Here is an 18434-nt window from a genome sequence, read left to right as displayed (position 1 = left end):
TCTTTTTGTTATAAAATGCATCCTTCCTTGTGATTTCATTTTAAGTTTAAAACATTCAATATGCTGTGTATGCACTCAATACTTTAAGTTGCTTATACCTATCTTCATGTCAAGAAAATATAAACTTAATTCTTGGTTTAAGTTAGCTTTTAAACTTGGTAGAACTCACAATATAGGAAATCCAAATTAAGAAAACAAAATTAATCCTATAAAGGGCTTCTCAGGTGGCAGTAGTGGTAAAAAAAAAGCCTGCCAATACAGGAGACAAGAAACGATAGTTCAATCCCTGGATCAGGTGGATCTCCTAGAGGAGGGCATGGCAACCCAGTCAGGTATTCTTGCCTGTAGAATCCCATGGACAGAGGAGCCTGGAGGGTTACGGTCCATAGGGTCACACAGAGTCAGACACGACTGCAACTACTTAGCTTGCACGCACATCATCATATCAACCTTCCAAATAATTGACAAAATAAATATCAAAAAATGAAATCCCAGTTCTTACAAACTGGAGTTACAAAGATAGCACAAATATAGTGTTCATTTTTGGAGAAGAAATGAAGAAACTGACGAAGAATGATTTGGACAATACTCCCTAATTTAGCATTTTTTTCTAGAACTATATAACCCAAGAGAATAATCTTATACAGCTGTGCGTCTATGAGAGGAAGTACGCAGCAGTGTTGTTTATAATTTATAAGAATGCGTATGAGATTTAGGGTTTTACCACTGCAATGGCTCAGTGGTAAAGAATCTGTGTGCAATACAGAAGACATGGGTTCACTCCCTGGGTCAGGAAGTTCCCCCAGAGGAGGAAATGGCAATCCACTCCAGTACTCTTACCTTAAAGTCCCATAGCAGACTACAGTCCAAAGGGTGGTAGAGAGTCAGACAAGACTGAGTGACTGAGCACGTATGAGGTTAGAGAAAAACCTAAGAAATCTGTTAAACTGCGGTATATATTCTTAAAAATACCAGGAGGGAATAGGAAAAAAAATAATGGCAATGGAGTAAAACAGTGAAACTATGAGAAAAACAAATTAAGTATGGCCTGCTGTTTACCTACACATGTGGCTATGTATAAATATTCAGGCTTTCTCTTCAGGCGCATGGAAGGATTCGTCTCTCTCACCCATTTGAAGTTAGGCTATATGACTTTATATGGCCAATTGAACACAGACAGAAATGATATGTGTCCATTCCAGACAGAAGCTTAAAAAGCCAGGGCATGCTCAACCACCCTCTTTTGCTTTACCCAAGAAATAATTGCCATTCTGTCAGCCTGAATCCCAGACTAAAGAAAACAAGCATATGAATAACAGTTTTCTAACTGACTGGTGACGGACATGTAGCTTAAGCAAGGAATTACCTTGTGGTCTTTTAAACAACTGAAAGGCATTTTTACCGCAACATAATCTAGTCAATCCTGATATTTGTTGAAGTGCACTGTCATATATGTTAAACATAATTTTGAGGTAAACCTATTAATTTTATGGATTTTAATATTATTACGGAATTAGAAATTTATCTGAAGAGGATGAAATTTGTCAAAATAGTGATCTCTAACCTGGATCAATATGGATTTTTTTTAAATTAGCCACTATAGTTACACTTCATTCTTGCTTTTAATTCCCAAGTTACAGCTTTAAAATTATTTTCTGTTAATATCAGTAGAACAGTAATAAAAATAGACAGTAATAGAAAGATGTACATTTCTTTCTGGATTGTAAGACTTAGGAAATTTCACAATTTTGTTCCAATGTATTGAGTGTGGAAGAATGTGTCCAATGTATATATAAGTCTATGAAATTCTACAAGTCCAAAGACAAGGGAAAATTATAATACTCCACCTCTGTGGTTGAAATAAGTGAAGAATTTGGAGGCGTCTGATGAAAAGCATCTATCTGTCATATATTTATCTAATTATGGACTTCTAAAAAATTAGACAAGTCATGGAGGACATGAATTGACAATCATAGCATGAGGATATAACAAACTGTCAATGTTTTTTGAACCATTATTGTTCAGTCACCCAGCTGTATCTGACTCATTTGAACCATATGGTCCCTCAAATTGGCATACCATAAATGTAAAACAATAGTCATTTATATTTTTAATTGAGATTTCAGATAATGCTTTTGTTTATATATGTATTATATTTTTAAAAATGCACATATGACTGAAAATAATATTTTAAAACCATGTATCTCATTTGTTGTTAATAAACAATGTATTAAGTGATGCATTAGGATCAAGATTAATTTATAGTTGAAGTTCTCTCCAACATCCTCTTATCCTAAATCGGAAAAAATAACTGAAAAACAGAATATCTTAATGAAATACAAGTTCAGCTTTTATTTGTTTTTCATTGGGTGGGTAAGTAATTAAGTGAAAGTCGCTCAGTCATGTTTAACTCTTTGTGACCCCATGGACACATAGTCCATGGAACATAGTCCACAATATAGTCCATGGAATTCTCTAGGCCAGAATACTGGAGTGAGTAGCCTTTCCCTTCTCCGGGAGATCTTCCCAACCCAGGGATTGAACACAGGTCTCCCAATCTGCAGGAGGGTTCTTTACCAGCTAAGCTACAAGGGAAACCCAAGGATACTGGAGTGGATAGCCTTTCCCTACACCAGCCAATCTTCCCAACCCAGGAATCAAACTGGGGTCTCATGCATTGCAGGCAGATTATTTATCAACTGAGCTATCAGGGAAGGGTGGAATAATACAAATTATATCTTCAGTTGGAAATGCACTAAGGATTTGGGAAGTATGAAATCCAAAAGAGTCTTAAAATTTAGAAAATGAGAGAATATTGAAAGATTCAATGACTTAGAGGGCGTTTTCTTTGTTTGGGATGGTATCTCAAAGCCACATCTCTGGGAAGTATGGGTAACTGTATCATCAAGTATTCTGAAAAAAAAAAAAAAAAAAAAAAAAGGCTCCAGAAAATTGTTGATCTCTTTTACTCACTGCAGTAGTTAAAGCTATCTTATCCTTTAATTGGGGAGTGATGAATCAGAAAGAGTCTGTTGTTTTTGTTCAGTAGCTCAGTCATCTTCAGCTCTTCAGGACCCATGAATTATGCCAAGCTTCCCTGTCCCTCACCATTTCCTGCAGCTGGCTCACACACATGTCCATTAAGTTGGCGATGCCATCCAACCATCTCATCCTCTGTCATCCCCTTCTCCTCCTGCCTTCAATCTTTCCCAGCATCAAGGTCTTTTCTAATGAGTCAGCTCTTCGCATCAGATGGCCAAAGTATTGAAGCTTCAGCTTCAGCATCAGTCCTTCCAATGAATGTTCAGGACTGATATACATTAGGATGGACTGGTTGAATCTCCTTGCAGTCCAAGGGTCTCTCAAGAGTCTTCTCCAGCACCACAGTTGGAAAGCATCAACTCTTTGGCACTCAGCTTTCTTTGTAGTCCAACTCTCCAGCTCTCACATCCATACGTGACTACTGGAAAAACCATAGCTTTGGCTATACAGGATTTGTTAGCAGATAAATCTCTCTGCTTTTTAATACACTGTCTAGGTTTTTCATAGCTTTTCCTCCAAGAAGCAAGTGTCTGATAATTCCATGGATGCAGTCACCATCTGCAGTGACTTTAGAACTCAAGAAAATAAAGTCTGACACTGTTTCCATTGTCTCCCCATCTATTTGCTATGAAATGATGGGAATGGATGCCATGATCTTATTTGAACGTTGAGTTTTAAGCCAACATTTTCACTCTCCACTTTGACCTTCATCAAGAGACTCTTTAGTTCCTCTTTGCTTTCTGCCATAAGGGTGGTGTCATCTGCATATCTGAGGTTGTTGAAATAGCCTAAGGCAATGCATAATCATGAGGCAAAGTGGATAAAAGCAAAATTTCCTATTATTAGGCAGTCAGAGTTATTTGAAAGAATCAACTTGTAGGGGAGTGATTAATTCTAACCTTGGTTCTGAAATAATCACTTTATTCAAGTGACTAAACTTTGAATCGTGTGCCTTCAAAATCAAGAAGTAGAAAGAGGAGTTCATTTTACATTCTTTATTCTGTATCTCTCAAAGCCATAATCTGGAATATAACTTTAAGCTACATGGGTTAGGAGAATAAAATGTATCTTAACACAGCAGATCTTTGCATGACTTTAAATTTAGCACTCAGAGATCATTAAGGGACTATAAAAACTATCCCACTAACTTTATGTCACTCTTTAGAAAGCATTTAAAAGAAGGGCCAAAGTCTAGACCAACAACTATGTTTGACTGTTTTAATTTTAAGCAATTATCCATTTTGTTAGTTTACCAAGAAATGGCTTTTCAGTGCAAAAAAGTGGTAGTCAGCACCAACAACAGCAGTGCTATTGGCTGCGGTTGTAAAGGAAGTAACAATATCAGTAAAAGCAACTACCAAATTTTGAATAATACATATTGATAAATGTCAGATATTATTTTCTGCATTTCCAATTTACATTTTTGTCTCTTATAAAAGGTTATTTTTGTTTTCCCATTTTATAGATGAGAAAAAGAGGGATGAATTATGACAATTTTCAAAAGAACTAATATCTGATGACTATCCTGTCCTTTCTTAGGGGTGGATATGATTAACATTCATAAGGCAAACATTTCAGCACTTGCTCATATGTTTGCTTAACTTTTTAATTGTCATATTATTTGATTTTTTTTTTGGTTGTTAGATTATTCACCAGTACACCTGACTAAGGCATGTTTCTTATATTCAGTGAATATTAGTCTTTAGATCTGATGTTTTTTAATAACCCTCCATGCTGAGAACTATTTGTTTGATTTAACAAGATGCGTTTGTTCAAATAACTTTTGTAAAAGTCATTCATATCCTTTCCCACCCACTTACATTATAGTTTTGAGATATTGCTTTTAATTAAGTTCATGCTTTGATAGCCATAAGCAGTCTATATAAAGTATACAGTTACTTAGGGACAACTGTTTAGGTTGTAATTTTGGAGGAAAAAGGCTGATAATTAAAATATATAATTCTTTGATATCAAGAAAATTATATCAGCTAAACATCAGTAGAGTAATTAAACACTCGGAAGTTTAGTGTCATCCAAATAGAACATAACTTGAATATTACAATTAGGTCAAAGGAGATTGGAACAGATCAAGACTTTATAACTGGAATAAACTAAAACTTCCATATACACAAAGAAAACGTTGGTGTTCAAATTGCAATATTTTTCAAGATCACAGATAGGAACATTTAGTTATTGGCAGGAGGGCAAGCTAATGAAGAAAATTATCCAATGCATTCAGGAAAAATATTGCCTGATGTAAATTTTACTCAGCCTAAAATAAGATATGAGCAATGAAGTAATAAACATTGTCAACTTTTTTTCCTCAAGTGTGGGTGTTTCAAAAGAAGCAAAACTAATTAACAAACAGAACAACTCAGACTTATTTAAAATGTGGTAAAAAAAAAAAAAGCAGATCAGGACAACTAGAAAGTGGAAAAATACAAGCAACAAAAGTTTAGAGAGGAGGTGTCCCACCCACTTTACTCCCACAAATATTGTTTTCTCTTGTGATATCAGTTTCCACAGCAAGGAGTACTTCAAAAGAACTGTATTAGTCACAACTGAATTATTTCATAGTTATACTGTAGACCAAAATTATCCTAATGTGACTTCATAGAGAGAATCATTCATTTTCTTTTCTCACTAGATTTAATTCCAAAATACAAAATCACTACTATCAAATATATATGAGTCTTTCCTTTCAAATATATCATATAGATAGCTTGCAAATATTTCCCACCCCCCATTTTGTAGGCTGACGTTTCCTTTTGTTGATGGTTTTCTTTTCTGTGAAGAAGTCTTTCAGTTTGATGTAGTTTTATTTGTTTACTTTTGTTTTTTCGCCTGACTTTTGGTAACATAGCAAAAATAAGTTATTTCCAAGACCAATATCAAGGAGTTTTTCCCTATGCTTTCCCCAAGGATTCTATAGCATCAGGAATTATGTTTAAGTCTTAATCCTTTACAAGATAATTTTGCGCATGGCTTAAGGTGGTGGTCTCTGTTGTCTAGTTTCGTTCTTTTGCACAGGGATATCCAGTTGTTCCAATACCGTGCCACTTATTGAAGTGATCACAATGCTAAACAAGGTATGGCAGGACACATCTTCAGCTGTGCACAGATGCAACCGTGTGCACCTTCTTGGTGATGGTGGCATCTTTGGGCTGGAAGGGATGAAGGGAATAATACTTACAGAGTTTAGGTAAGGGATTAACGTGCTGTATTTATATTTCTATACTCTTGTTCTGCTGGTGATAAAGAACCGCCTGCTAATGAAGGAGACGTAAGAGCCATGGGTTCGATCCCTGGGTTGGGAAGATCCCTGGAGGAGGGCATGGCAATCCACAGCAGTGTTTCTGCCTGGAGAATCCCAGGGGCAGAGGAGCCTGGCAGGCTATGGTCCGTAGGCTTGCAAAGAATCAGATGTGACTGAAATGACTTAGCATACTTCACTGTGCTCTGAACTTACTAGGTCAAATACATACAGTTCCTTCTGACCCTCTAAATTGATATTAGTGCTTCATTAAATAAATGTTTTATACATTTTGACCACTAAATCTTCAATATTCAAAAATAAGCCAAATACTAACAATACAGTCACTATGATGATTTTCTATGAATTGGGTTTTTATATTCTCCACCTGGAAATTTAAGCTATTATAAGGCAATATTTAACATCAGAATTCAGTAGAATAAAATAATTGGCTAATAAATCAATGGGATTTGGCTCTTGTATTGTTTATAAGAGGAATATTTCAATGGAGATCTTAAGTCTGTTGGCATACAACTCTAACTTGAGTACAAACACACAGTGCTGATCTGGAGTTTCAATTTTCAAAGATCTAAAAATAATAATACATATTGGAACTACCTAAACTGTCACTTAACACTAACATATTGTTAGCAACAGGAATTTAGACCTGTGCAATGTCTTCTTTGACTATCTACACAGGAAATAGGGCATTTTTGTAACTTCTGAATTTGGAGTTACCCACAGAGCCCCAGAGGGTCTTCCCAGGGGCCACAGTGGCAAAGAACCCACCTGCCAGTGCAAGAGAGGCAAGAGACATGAGTTGGATTCCTGGGTCAGAAGGGTCCCCTGAAGTGGGAAATGGTAACCCACTCCAGTTTTCTCACCTGGAAAATTCCATGGACACAGGAGGCTGGCGGGCTACAGTCCACGGGGTCATAAGAAGTTGGACACAGCTGGGTGACTGAGCTCACCCATAGAGCCCCAGAAGGTTTGAGATATCATTAGTCAAAGCAAGGACTGTCTACCTAAGCTACCTTTTTCTTCCTTGAATCAAAGCAAATAAGTATTAAATACCCTGTCTTTGGGGAAAAATACAGATACCTAACTTATGCATGCACATTGTCTTTCTTAATTGCTTTATACATTTTACTCCTGATGAAGATTTAATGATGCCATTCTGTCAGATGGATCATGTGGAAGGAGATGTAAAATTCTTCACTCTTTTTTTCTGCTTATCACATACATTTTATCTCCAATGTGTTTATTTCTCTTCCTTTGCTTCTCTTGCACAAAGAATGATGAAGGGAGCCCAAACTATAGTCATGGTTCCAAGAAGATTACTTTTAAGTACTAAACTGTAACCTTATCTATTCTCTTCTACAAAGTGGCTGATTTCCAGGAATTAATAAATTGACTCTATTCTACATACACACACACGCACACACACATGCATGCCTCTTGATTTTTAAGGTTTAAATAACAAAAACATAAAGATATTAGATCCCTTGGAGTTTAACATCAGGTATAGGTAGAAATTCTTAGTTTATCTTATTTTTCCTAACCATCCCTGCCTACCTACCCATAAACCCTCTCATTGCAGAATAATGAATTCATTAACAAATTAAGTCACTCAATCTTATATTTTCATTTACTCCTTTCAACAAAACTTCAGGATTAAATGACTGCGTGACATTTTTATATAGTCCTGGTGTCAAGTAATTCTTGTTACTAAGTCTCCTTTATTGCGATTTATAACCATTTCACTTCATCCAATATTTCTAAGGCAATCATTCAAATTCTGAGAGTTACTGGCATCTTTCTTTATGACTAACTGATACAGATATGTGTTCACATACTTCCCTGCTTTATAAATACATTATAGTGTGTTAGTCACGCAGTTGTGTCCAATACCTTGTGACCTCATGGACTGTTGCCCTCCAGGCTTCTCCATCCATGGAATTCTCCAGGCAATAATACTGGAGTGGGTTGCCATTGACTTCTGCAGGGGATCTTCCAGACTAAGGGACTGAATCCAGGTCTCCCTCATGGTGAGCAGACTCCTTACCATCTGATCCACCAGGGAAGCAAATGCTTCATAAATCAAGGCTTTCTTGATGGCTCAGCTGGTAAAGAATCTACCTGCAATGCAGGAGACCTGGGTTTGATCTCTGTGCTGGGAAGATCTCCTGGAGAAGGGAAAGGCTACCTACTCCAGTATCCTGGCCTGGAGCACTGCTGAACTGTATAGCCCATGGGTTACAAACAGTCGGACGTGACTGAGCGACTTCCAGTTTCAAATCCATTATGCATCTTGGCAATATATAGAGAAGCCAAGCCAAGATTATTTCATTGTGTGTTACATACATTAAATGATGTAACATCATTACGTACATCACCCACTCTTTTAACTTCACCCATTTCCTTAACAGTTACATAGCAAAAGCCACTAAAACTGAAAGAAACAAATGATTTATTTAATATTAGGATGGCATCAAAAATCTGTGTTTCTGTATCTCTAGAAGCAAGAACGCGTATCCTCTATCTTCTCTCCAATAAACTGCAGTGTGATCTGGACTATTTGCACTTTCAGGGTGGCTCAGCAGTGAAGGATCCGCCTGCAACGCAGGAGCCAAGGCAGGGGCCACAAGGTTGGTCCCTGGGTCGGGAAGATCCCCTGGAGAAGGCGACGGCCACCACTCCAGTGTTCTTGCCTGGAGAAGCCCATGGATGGAGGAGCCTGGCGGGCGACAGCCCATGGAGTCACAAAGAGTTTTACACAACTTAGCGACCGAGCACGCATACGTGCATTACTGGATATTTAGTATTTACTTTTTATTTTAGGATAAAAACATCACACTCATTTACTTATGAGCTTCACATTGATTTTGGAGGGACAGTTTATGTTCTTTTCCACATTTCCATATGACATAGCCGATCTTTATGGCGATTAACTAACTTGTTTGGATCCACCTATGTAGTCAGACGTGTAGCCTGACACAGACATATATCCTCTTAACTGCTTTATGACCTTAAAGATACTGTATTTTCCTACTCATGTACCCCAATCAAGGATAAACTCAGCTCACACAGTACTTTTCTTTCAGCAATTAAGAACTGATGGCAATTTATTTTGCCTCAATTCCTTGCTATATTAATATTGCAAAAAAGACATCAGTTATATCTTTCTTTTCTAAACTACATATTTATCAAGTATTAATAGAACAGATAACAGCAGTACAAAGCAAATGACACTTTTAACACACTGTTTTAACTCGACATCTTTGAACCTTAGTATATGAGCTCTGATTTTCTACACAAATGTCTTCAGTGTGATCAATCTTTGTAGCATTTTAACATGCTATTCTATACAAACATTTCTTTTTATGTACACAATCCACATATTTATCACTTACTAGCAAAATATTTATTACACCATATGTCATAGATCATGTAACATTCCTCAATTGCTAGGAATATTTATTTTTACTCTAGTTTTGGTATTCTAAAGCATGCAAACTTTAAGATGTTTAATAACACAGGACATATTTTCACTTGAAGTTTATATAGGCCTTTAGACTTACAGAATTAGAGAGATAGAAAATAAAGTTTTATGGTTTTATTGCTCATCATTTTATAGATAAAATAGCTGAGAATTTGGAAAGTTTATTGTCTTGTGTCATAAAATACAAGTGACACAAGGCCTGATATTAGGACTCTAGTTTTCTGGTCCAATGTTCTTTCTGACATTATAAGCTTTATATTGGCATTATAAATATGAAAGCTTAGGGCTAGCGATAGAAACACCACGTTAATTTTAAAGAATACCTCAAATGCCTTTTAATCCATAACTTCATCGACACTATATAGAAACGCTTGCTTTGTCTTTGTTTTTAGTTTAAAAGCTAGGGCGATTAAATAAAACGTGCAATTCACAGTATCTTTCATATTTATTTTCTGTAATCTCATGGTTTATTTAAAGCTAAAGTAAAACTTTTCAAGTAAAGTAAAACTTCTTTTGTTTTCTGAAGTAACTGTCGAGCTCCAGACAGACATTAATAGAATTTATAAGATATGCTAAACACTAGCTACTAAAATCTGCTAATGCAGCATTTAAGCAGAAAAGATAGGTCAGGAAATTCAAAGTGATGACTGTGTACTATTGTTCATGCAAAACTATATTCCAAGTGACCAGGTCACCATAGAAACTAGATATATAGGTATACATAATACATATTTTCTAGATTTTATGCATTGAAACTACCAAATTATATTAAGTTTGTTTATATGCATTCTTATTTCTATTATAGGCTTAGGTCAAATTGTATTCAAAGAGTTTAGAACACATGAGGCATACTTAGAAAACCAAATGGAAGAAAAGCGCAGCCTGTGTCTTTCTGGGGGTCACTGAGTTTTTTCAAAATCTTATTACTTTTATTTAAATTAATATTTCTTAAATATTCCATTAGGTTAGCAGTGTATTCGGCACAATGTTTTTAGGTGTTAAAATATACAGTACATTTTAATTCCACATTTAAACATATGGATCTAAATTATGATTCATTCTTAATAAATTATGTCTTTATTTATTTTTTAAAATATAAATTTATTTATTTTAATTGGAGGTTAATTACTTTTCAATATTATATTGGTTTTGCCATATATCAACATGTATCTGCCACAGGTATACAAGTGTTTCCCATCCTGAGCCCACCCCACCCTCCCCGTACCATCCCTCTGGGTCGTCCCAGTGCACCAGCCCCAAGCATCCAGTATCATGCATTGAGCCTGGGCTGGTGACTCATTTCATATATGATATTATACATGTTTCAGTGCCATTCCCCCAAATCATCCTACCCTCTCCCTCTCCCACAGAGTCCAAAAGCCTGTTCTATACATCTGTGTCTCTTTTGCTATCTCGCATACAGGGAAATTATCATAGAAATGTACTTTAATTCCAATCTAGGTTTTGAATTTCCTTCTTTCTAAGGGGGACTATGTTTTCAACTCAATGAATTTCTTTTACACATTATTCACTGATTGAAATATGTCTTGAATTGTCTTTTATTAAAGAAAGAACACGAGGTAAAGAAAGCTACACGTGTAAGAAGAGAACAGTGTTTTCTGCTTTACAACAGCCTCTCCTCCATGGACAGATCCAGGTAATAACAACAGTGGCCCGAGTCTCAGCTGTCCCTTGCTCCATCCTTTCAAGCGCGGTTCCTTTGCTAGTGCTCTCCAAGGCTTCATCACAGCACACCAATCCTCTCTCTCTACATACATCTTGTTCTCCTTCATTCACTCACTGAGCATCTTCACCACCTGTTTTGGACCCAGAATTGTACTCAGTGATTGGAATAGACTGTGTATTCTAGGTGCTTAGGTGTTCTAGACACATCTGGACGCATAATGACAGCACAGCGTAAAAAAGCTAACATAGAAGCATGTGTAAAGGACTGTAAAACCGCACAGGGGAGGAAACCCAGAAAATCTGGAAATCCTCATGATACAGGGCTTACTTGTCGGCTCACATGGTAAAGAATCCACCTGCAATGCTGGAGACCTGGGTTCAATCTCTGGGTTGGGAAGATGCCTTGGAGAAGGGAATGGCTACCCACTCCAGCATTCTTGTCTGGAGAATTCCATGGACAGAAGAGCCTGGTGGGCTACAATCCATGAGGTCACTCGTCATAGAAATGGCTTTTGATAAAATACTCGACAGGAAAAGCAGGAGAACATCAGCTAAGGAAGTAGCCAGTGAAAGTGCCCCAAACTATGGACCATTAGAATGGGTCCACAGGCAACAATGCTGGAGTCATAAATTATTTGGCATGAACACAATAATCATGAGGGCCTGAGGATGAATTTTTAGACATCAGAGCAGCACTTTACCAACTGAAGGGGACAGGGGTAAGTGAAGGACAAGAAATGAGACAGGATTTCTAGGTGCAAAGAAGCAGGCTGTCCTCTTGAACTGAATACTTACATAAAGAAAATATAGATATGACATATCAATAGTAAATATATATATATATATTTTTTAAACTCCTTAAGGAAATACTACCAAAGCACTTTTTCAAGATATTTTAAAGTTGCTATTTCATCTTGTAATTAAAAAAATATCTATGATATGCATAGTGAAGGAGGACACTCATATTTTCCAAAGGGGGAAAAAAACACACTTCATTTGCTGGGAAGAGGAAACAATGCTCCTGGCTGCACAGTGCTGCTGCCCTTTGTTACCTTGCAGTTATTGTTTGGGAAAACTTTGGCAGCCTGCAATCCCCAGGATCATCATTTCGCATTGGTGAGATAAAGGATATAACACTAGTTATAAAAAAATGTTTCCTTTCCATAAACCTCTATAGTCAGGTCCCATTTTTCAAACCCTTTTGTCCCAGCAAGAATAATTTTCAACACACGAAATAATTGGATAAAAGTACACTAATAGTTTTATTTGACATATTGCTAAGTATACTAGTACTATTGCATGTCATCATTTTATCTCCATTCTATCTGGTTCAAAAAATAGGCGATGTGCCCTATCACCGAATATGGCATGCGATGTTTTTCTTCTGCGCAGAATTTCTGGGAAAGTCTCTATAGAAAATGGTTCCTAGTTGTGCGGTCTTCAAATTCAAGCATAGTTATGGAAATCTTCCAACTCAAAAAGGAAGAAGGTTAAATCTTGTAACTTAAGTATATTTATTTTATCGTTAAAAGTTCAGCTCTTTCAAATTTTCATCCTTGATCATATTGTGCATTTTAGTGCAAACAGAACGTTCATCAAAACATGACACTTCCTTTAGTCAGTCATGAGTTCTGTTTTAACTAAGAAATTATTCTAGTGTACAACCTACATACAAAAGCAAAATTTCAAACATTTGAAAGGTAATTAGTCATACCTATATTTTCACAGCTGCAGACACTAAAAATGTATTGGAACAGTTGATATATTATAGTATTTCTCTTTCTTTAACACACACATAGGCACACACACACACTTTTCCCCTAATGTGTCTAGTTCTATTTAATTCAGTCAGTTATATAAAAGAATAACTGGGGACAAAATTTATTCTAATCCAGTTTTGATAACACTTGTGCTGAAAGTAAAACTTTTATTAAAAAATGAATGTACTAAGCATAGTGTTCTTTTTAACATAAATCTTTTCAAAATAACCATCCCAAGATTATGTCTCTTGTGTCTTAAAAGTGTCACTCTAAGGATAGTAAGAACTTTAGCATAGGCCTGGCAGAAAAAAATCTCTTCTATCTCTTATTTCTTGTTCTAATTCACTTTCTACTTTGTAACACTTAGAAAGTCTTTTTACAGAGTGTTACTTCCTTTTAACAACATTTGATACATTAACTTCAGTTCTTTAGAGGAAAAGCAGTCTGGCAGAGTATATAATGGAGTTAACTTCTGTGCATTTAATTATTTGTACTTAGCAAAGACTATAACAAAGGTACTCTTTAAACCTCTATACCTATGTTTATGTATATGTATGTGTTAGTCGCTCAGTCGTGTTCGACTCTTTGTGACCCCATGGACTCTGGCCGGCCATGTTCCTCTTTCCAAAGAATTCTCCAGGCAGGAATACTCGAGTGGGTTGGCATTTCCGACTTTAGGGGATCTCCCTGACCCAGGGATGGAACCTGGGTCTCCCACATTGCAGGCAGATTCTTTTCCATCTAAGCTACCAGGGAAGCCCACTTATATATATATACATAAACATATATATTATTATATATATTATATATTATATATATTATATATATATTCTAACTTATTGAGATGTTACTTTACAGTGATTTGTTAGTTTCTCCTGTACAAGAAGTGAATCAGCTATGTCGATACATATATCCCCTCCTTATTAACCTCCCACCCACCTCCCCTCTCATCTGAGACACCAGAGTCAGATACGACTGAAGCGGCTTAGCACACACGCACACACCCATATTTACCTATCTGGTCTCAGAGAACAAATCAAATTTTAACCTGCTAGCTCTTCAAATAGTGGAGGAATATTTGGCCAGGTCAGAATCATTCAGAAACCATGTTATTAAGGAAAAGCCACATGTAATGAACATTTTGAGCAGCGCAAGGCATTTTTTGAGGATGGTTTAGGTACATTCTCTTTGTGTCTTCAGGTCTTATCTATAACCAGACCACCCAGTTAGACGTTGGGACACTAGAGGAGAAAAAGATGGGACTGGCAGTCAAGCACAACTTGATAAAATCTCCTCTTCTCTCTTAATATGGGTCAAATATAGACAAAGCAGTTGTACTCTATGAACTCCAAAGTCTAGATGAGTTAAAAAAATGCTATCTCACATAATAATAAAGCATCATAAATTGTAAAGAACTGCAGATTTTCAAGAATGGACCATCACATGCCACAAGGCCTAGTCTGTAGGCAATACGCTTTAATTACTTTAAGATTATCAAATGATTATTTTAAAAAATTAAAAAGTTTGTTGTCTACTTATATGACTTCATATAATGACTTATCTAATCTCCTGAATACATACTCCCTTACAAATAAAAATTTTCATAAGAATGTAATAGAATATAAGTCTTCAAAGAATTGATAAATGGCCATACATGAAGATTGGCATATGCTTTAATTTGTCTAGGAGAATTTACTAAGACATTTTGAATTGACATCTTTGCAATTGCACTAGATATACCTGTTAATTTACTTAAGTATGGCTTTCAGAAGCCACTGTTTAATCACAGATACATACATGTACTTATACTTTTAAAAATCATACTTTTTATTAATTTTTTATCTGATAAAATGTGAGTAGTTTGCATACAAATGTTTCCTGGGTTATTTGCTTGCATTAGCATGTATCATCATGGTTCTAGACATTAGAATAAACCAGGGGCTAGATCTCTTGATCTTCATCATTTAATAAATTATTGAATTAAAGGAAAAAAAACAGATAATTGTTAATGTAGGAATGGTAGGCTACTCATTTGAGGCTCCAAATGAGTCCTCATTTAGCTTTCCCTCAGTATTCTATTCTTCAGAAATCAAATTTGTAAACTGATATTTTCTTCACTTTCACAACATCATGAATTCTTATATGTGAATATTTTAAAATATATGTTTCTAGCACAGACTTTGCCCTTGCAGTATAAAATATACATTGAACTGCCTTTCAGAAATGAAAAGCTGATGTCCCATGGGTATATCAAAACCACAGTGTCTACAACTAGAAGCATTAATTTTTCTGTAAAAATCAATGCTATTTAATTATATTGTCATCATTCAGGTTATATAATCATAAACCTAGAATTTGTCTTCAAATATTTTATTCCTCTCAGTCTGTACATAAATGGTAACACAGCCCTATTTCTCTACCTTTTCAACAACTTTTATGTCTTTCTGATGCTGCCTTATTTCAGGTAAACACGTCTTACACAGATTTTTCACTCTAGTCTATTAACTAGTCTAGATGAATTTTCTCTCAGAATTTGACAGAGAACTCTATCCTTTCTCCAACCAATCTTTCCGACCAAGGAATCAAATCAGGGTCTCCTGCATTGCAGGTGGATTCTTTACCACCTGGAAGCCCCTCTAAAACTTATAACAACAATAAAAATGTGATCCCCATTGTCTGTGAACTTCAAATCATTCATTAAGTTGTTTCCTGCTGCCTGCCAGTAAAGTGAAGAATTGTTAGCAAAGTATGAAGAGTTCATCATAATCTGGTCCCTGCCGAACGCTCCAGAGTTACTGTCTTCACATGCTACTTCCATAAACCCGAGATATCAGTGAAATGGAACTATTTGTTCATCAAAAGCTACCTGTGTTTTGCTACTATGTCTAGAGTACTGAAGCCGTATGTCAAGATACACCCACATTGTTATGCTCTTAAGCAGGTTTCTGGTCCAAATAAAACTGACCACCCATTTTTGCACCAACTACAAAATTTGAAAATGTTTTATTTTTCATTGCAAAAATTTTCCATTTATATATAATAGAATCCAAATTCTTTTTTGGCCACAAAATTAGCTCATTGAAAGCTGGAATCATGCCTCATCTCCCATTGAATTTCCTCAATTCCTGTGGTTAGAATAATAACTGACTGAAAGCAAGTGTCTATTACTGTTTATGCCCTTGGGTTCCAAATTATACACTGTTTATCACTCTTAGTTCCAAAATCATTGTGAACAGTGACTGCAGCCACAAAATTAAAAGATGCTTGCTCCTTGACAGAAAAGCTTTGGTAAACCTAGACAGTGTATTAGAAAGCAGAGAGGTCACTGCCAACAAAGTTCCATATAGTCAAAGCTGAGGCTTTTCCATTAGTCATGTACAGATGTGAGAGCTGGACCATAAAGAAGGCTGAGAGCTGAAGAACTGATGCTTTTGAACTATGTCCCTTGGACAACAAGGAGATAAAACACAGTCAATCCTAAAGAAAATCAACCTGGAATACTCATTGGAAGGACTGATGCTGAAGCTGAAACACCAATACTTCGGCCACCTGATGCGAAGAGCTGAGTCACTGGAGAAACCCTGCTGCTGGGAAAAACTGAAGGCAGGAGGAGAAGGGGACGACAGAAAGGATATCATAGATGAATGGGATCATGGGTCAAAGGACATGAGTTTGAGCATACTCCAGGAGATGGGGAAGGACGGGGAAGCCTGGCCTGCTGCAGTCTATGGCATCACAAAGAGCAGGGCACGACTGAGTGACTGAACAACAACATCACTTTATAGAATAAATTAATTTCCAACCAATATTTATTAAGTCATTTATCAAACACGTTGGGTGAATGTTCTTCATGCCCAACCCAGGGGAAAAATTAATTGAGAGTAGGAAATTCCAGGGATAAAAAAAGCTATTTTTATAATGATATTGGTGATGATTAAAAAATGCCTGAAAGTACTCTGAAAGAAACAAACTCGGCTGGTGAGATGATAGGGATAGGGGTGGGCAGTTGGGGATAAAAGCAACGTAATGTGAAAATTATAACAATAGGCAGGTAATGAATTTTTTCAGGGATATGGTGTGGAACTTATAAATGGTATTGTAAATATGTAACCCAATTGCTGGCAATAGCAAACTGGATTAGAGAGCTATTATGTCTTTCATTTTATTTTGTCTTTTGATCAAAAGAAATATAATTAGAATATTCTTAAATTGATTCTATGCATTTATGGTTATACCTCATTTATCTCACATTATTGAGGAAGGACATTGTTATCCATATTAATGAAATAATCAGATAACTGAAAGCATCCTTTAAACAATGATGGCATCATGAAGAGCTCTGCAGTACTTCTTTTTAGAGAAACAAGAAAATCTGGTGAAAACCATTGATACAAACAAATTTTCTGAAAACTGACCTAGGAAAACACTAAGAGCAGTGTATTAAAGGAAACAAGTATTAACTTAAGAAAGTCTCCTAAAATTATCTAAGAACAGTGGAAGTCTACGCAGTTGAGTGACAACATTCTTCCTCCCTCCCATCACCCAGGTTAACTTGATGGGGGCTATAATTAGGTGGACTTCCTTGGTGGCTCAGATGGTAAAGCGTCTGTCTACAATGCAGGGGACCTGGGTTCGATCCCTGGGTCGGGAAGATCCACTGGAGAAGGAAATGGCAATCCACTCCAGTACTCTTGCCTGGAAAATCCCATGGACAGAGGAGCCTGGTAGGCTACAGTCCATGGGGTCGCAAAGAGTCAGACACGACTGAGCGACATTCCTGTATACTTAGGTAGTCCCTGGTGGCTGAGATGGTAAAGAATCTGCCTGCAATGCATGAGACCTGAGTTCAACCCTTGGATTGGGAAGATCCCCTGGAGAAGGGAATGGCAACCCACTCCAGTATTCTTGCCTGGAAAATTCTATGGACAGAGGATCCTGGCAAGCTACAGTCCATGGAGTCGCAAAGAGTTGGACACGACTGAGCAGCTAACATGCACAAATATTTGGGTAGGTGGCCAAGAAAACAGAGATTTTTCTGTCCTCACCTCTCAAGTCAAGAGTTACCGTATCTGTGAAGGTCTGGTCGCCAACACTTCTTATCTCCTTTAACACTAAGTTGAAGGAGCCAAGTGCTGGGCGAATGAGCTAGGAGCTCCTTTCCTTTACCAAATCCCTACACATGGGATAGAGG

The sequence above is a fragment of the Capra hircus genome, chromosome 7, assembly GCF_001704415.2.
Source record: "Capra hircus breed San Clemente chromosome 7, ASM170441v1, whole genome shotgun sequence".
In the NCBI taxonomy this organism is placed as follows: Eukaryota; Metazoa; Chordata; class Mammalia; order Artiodactyla; family Bovidae; genus Capra; species Capra hircus.
The sequence above is the reverse complement of the archived record's forward strand: the minus strand, read 5'-3'. Positions refer to the sequence as shown.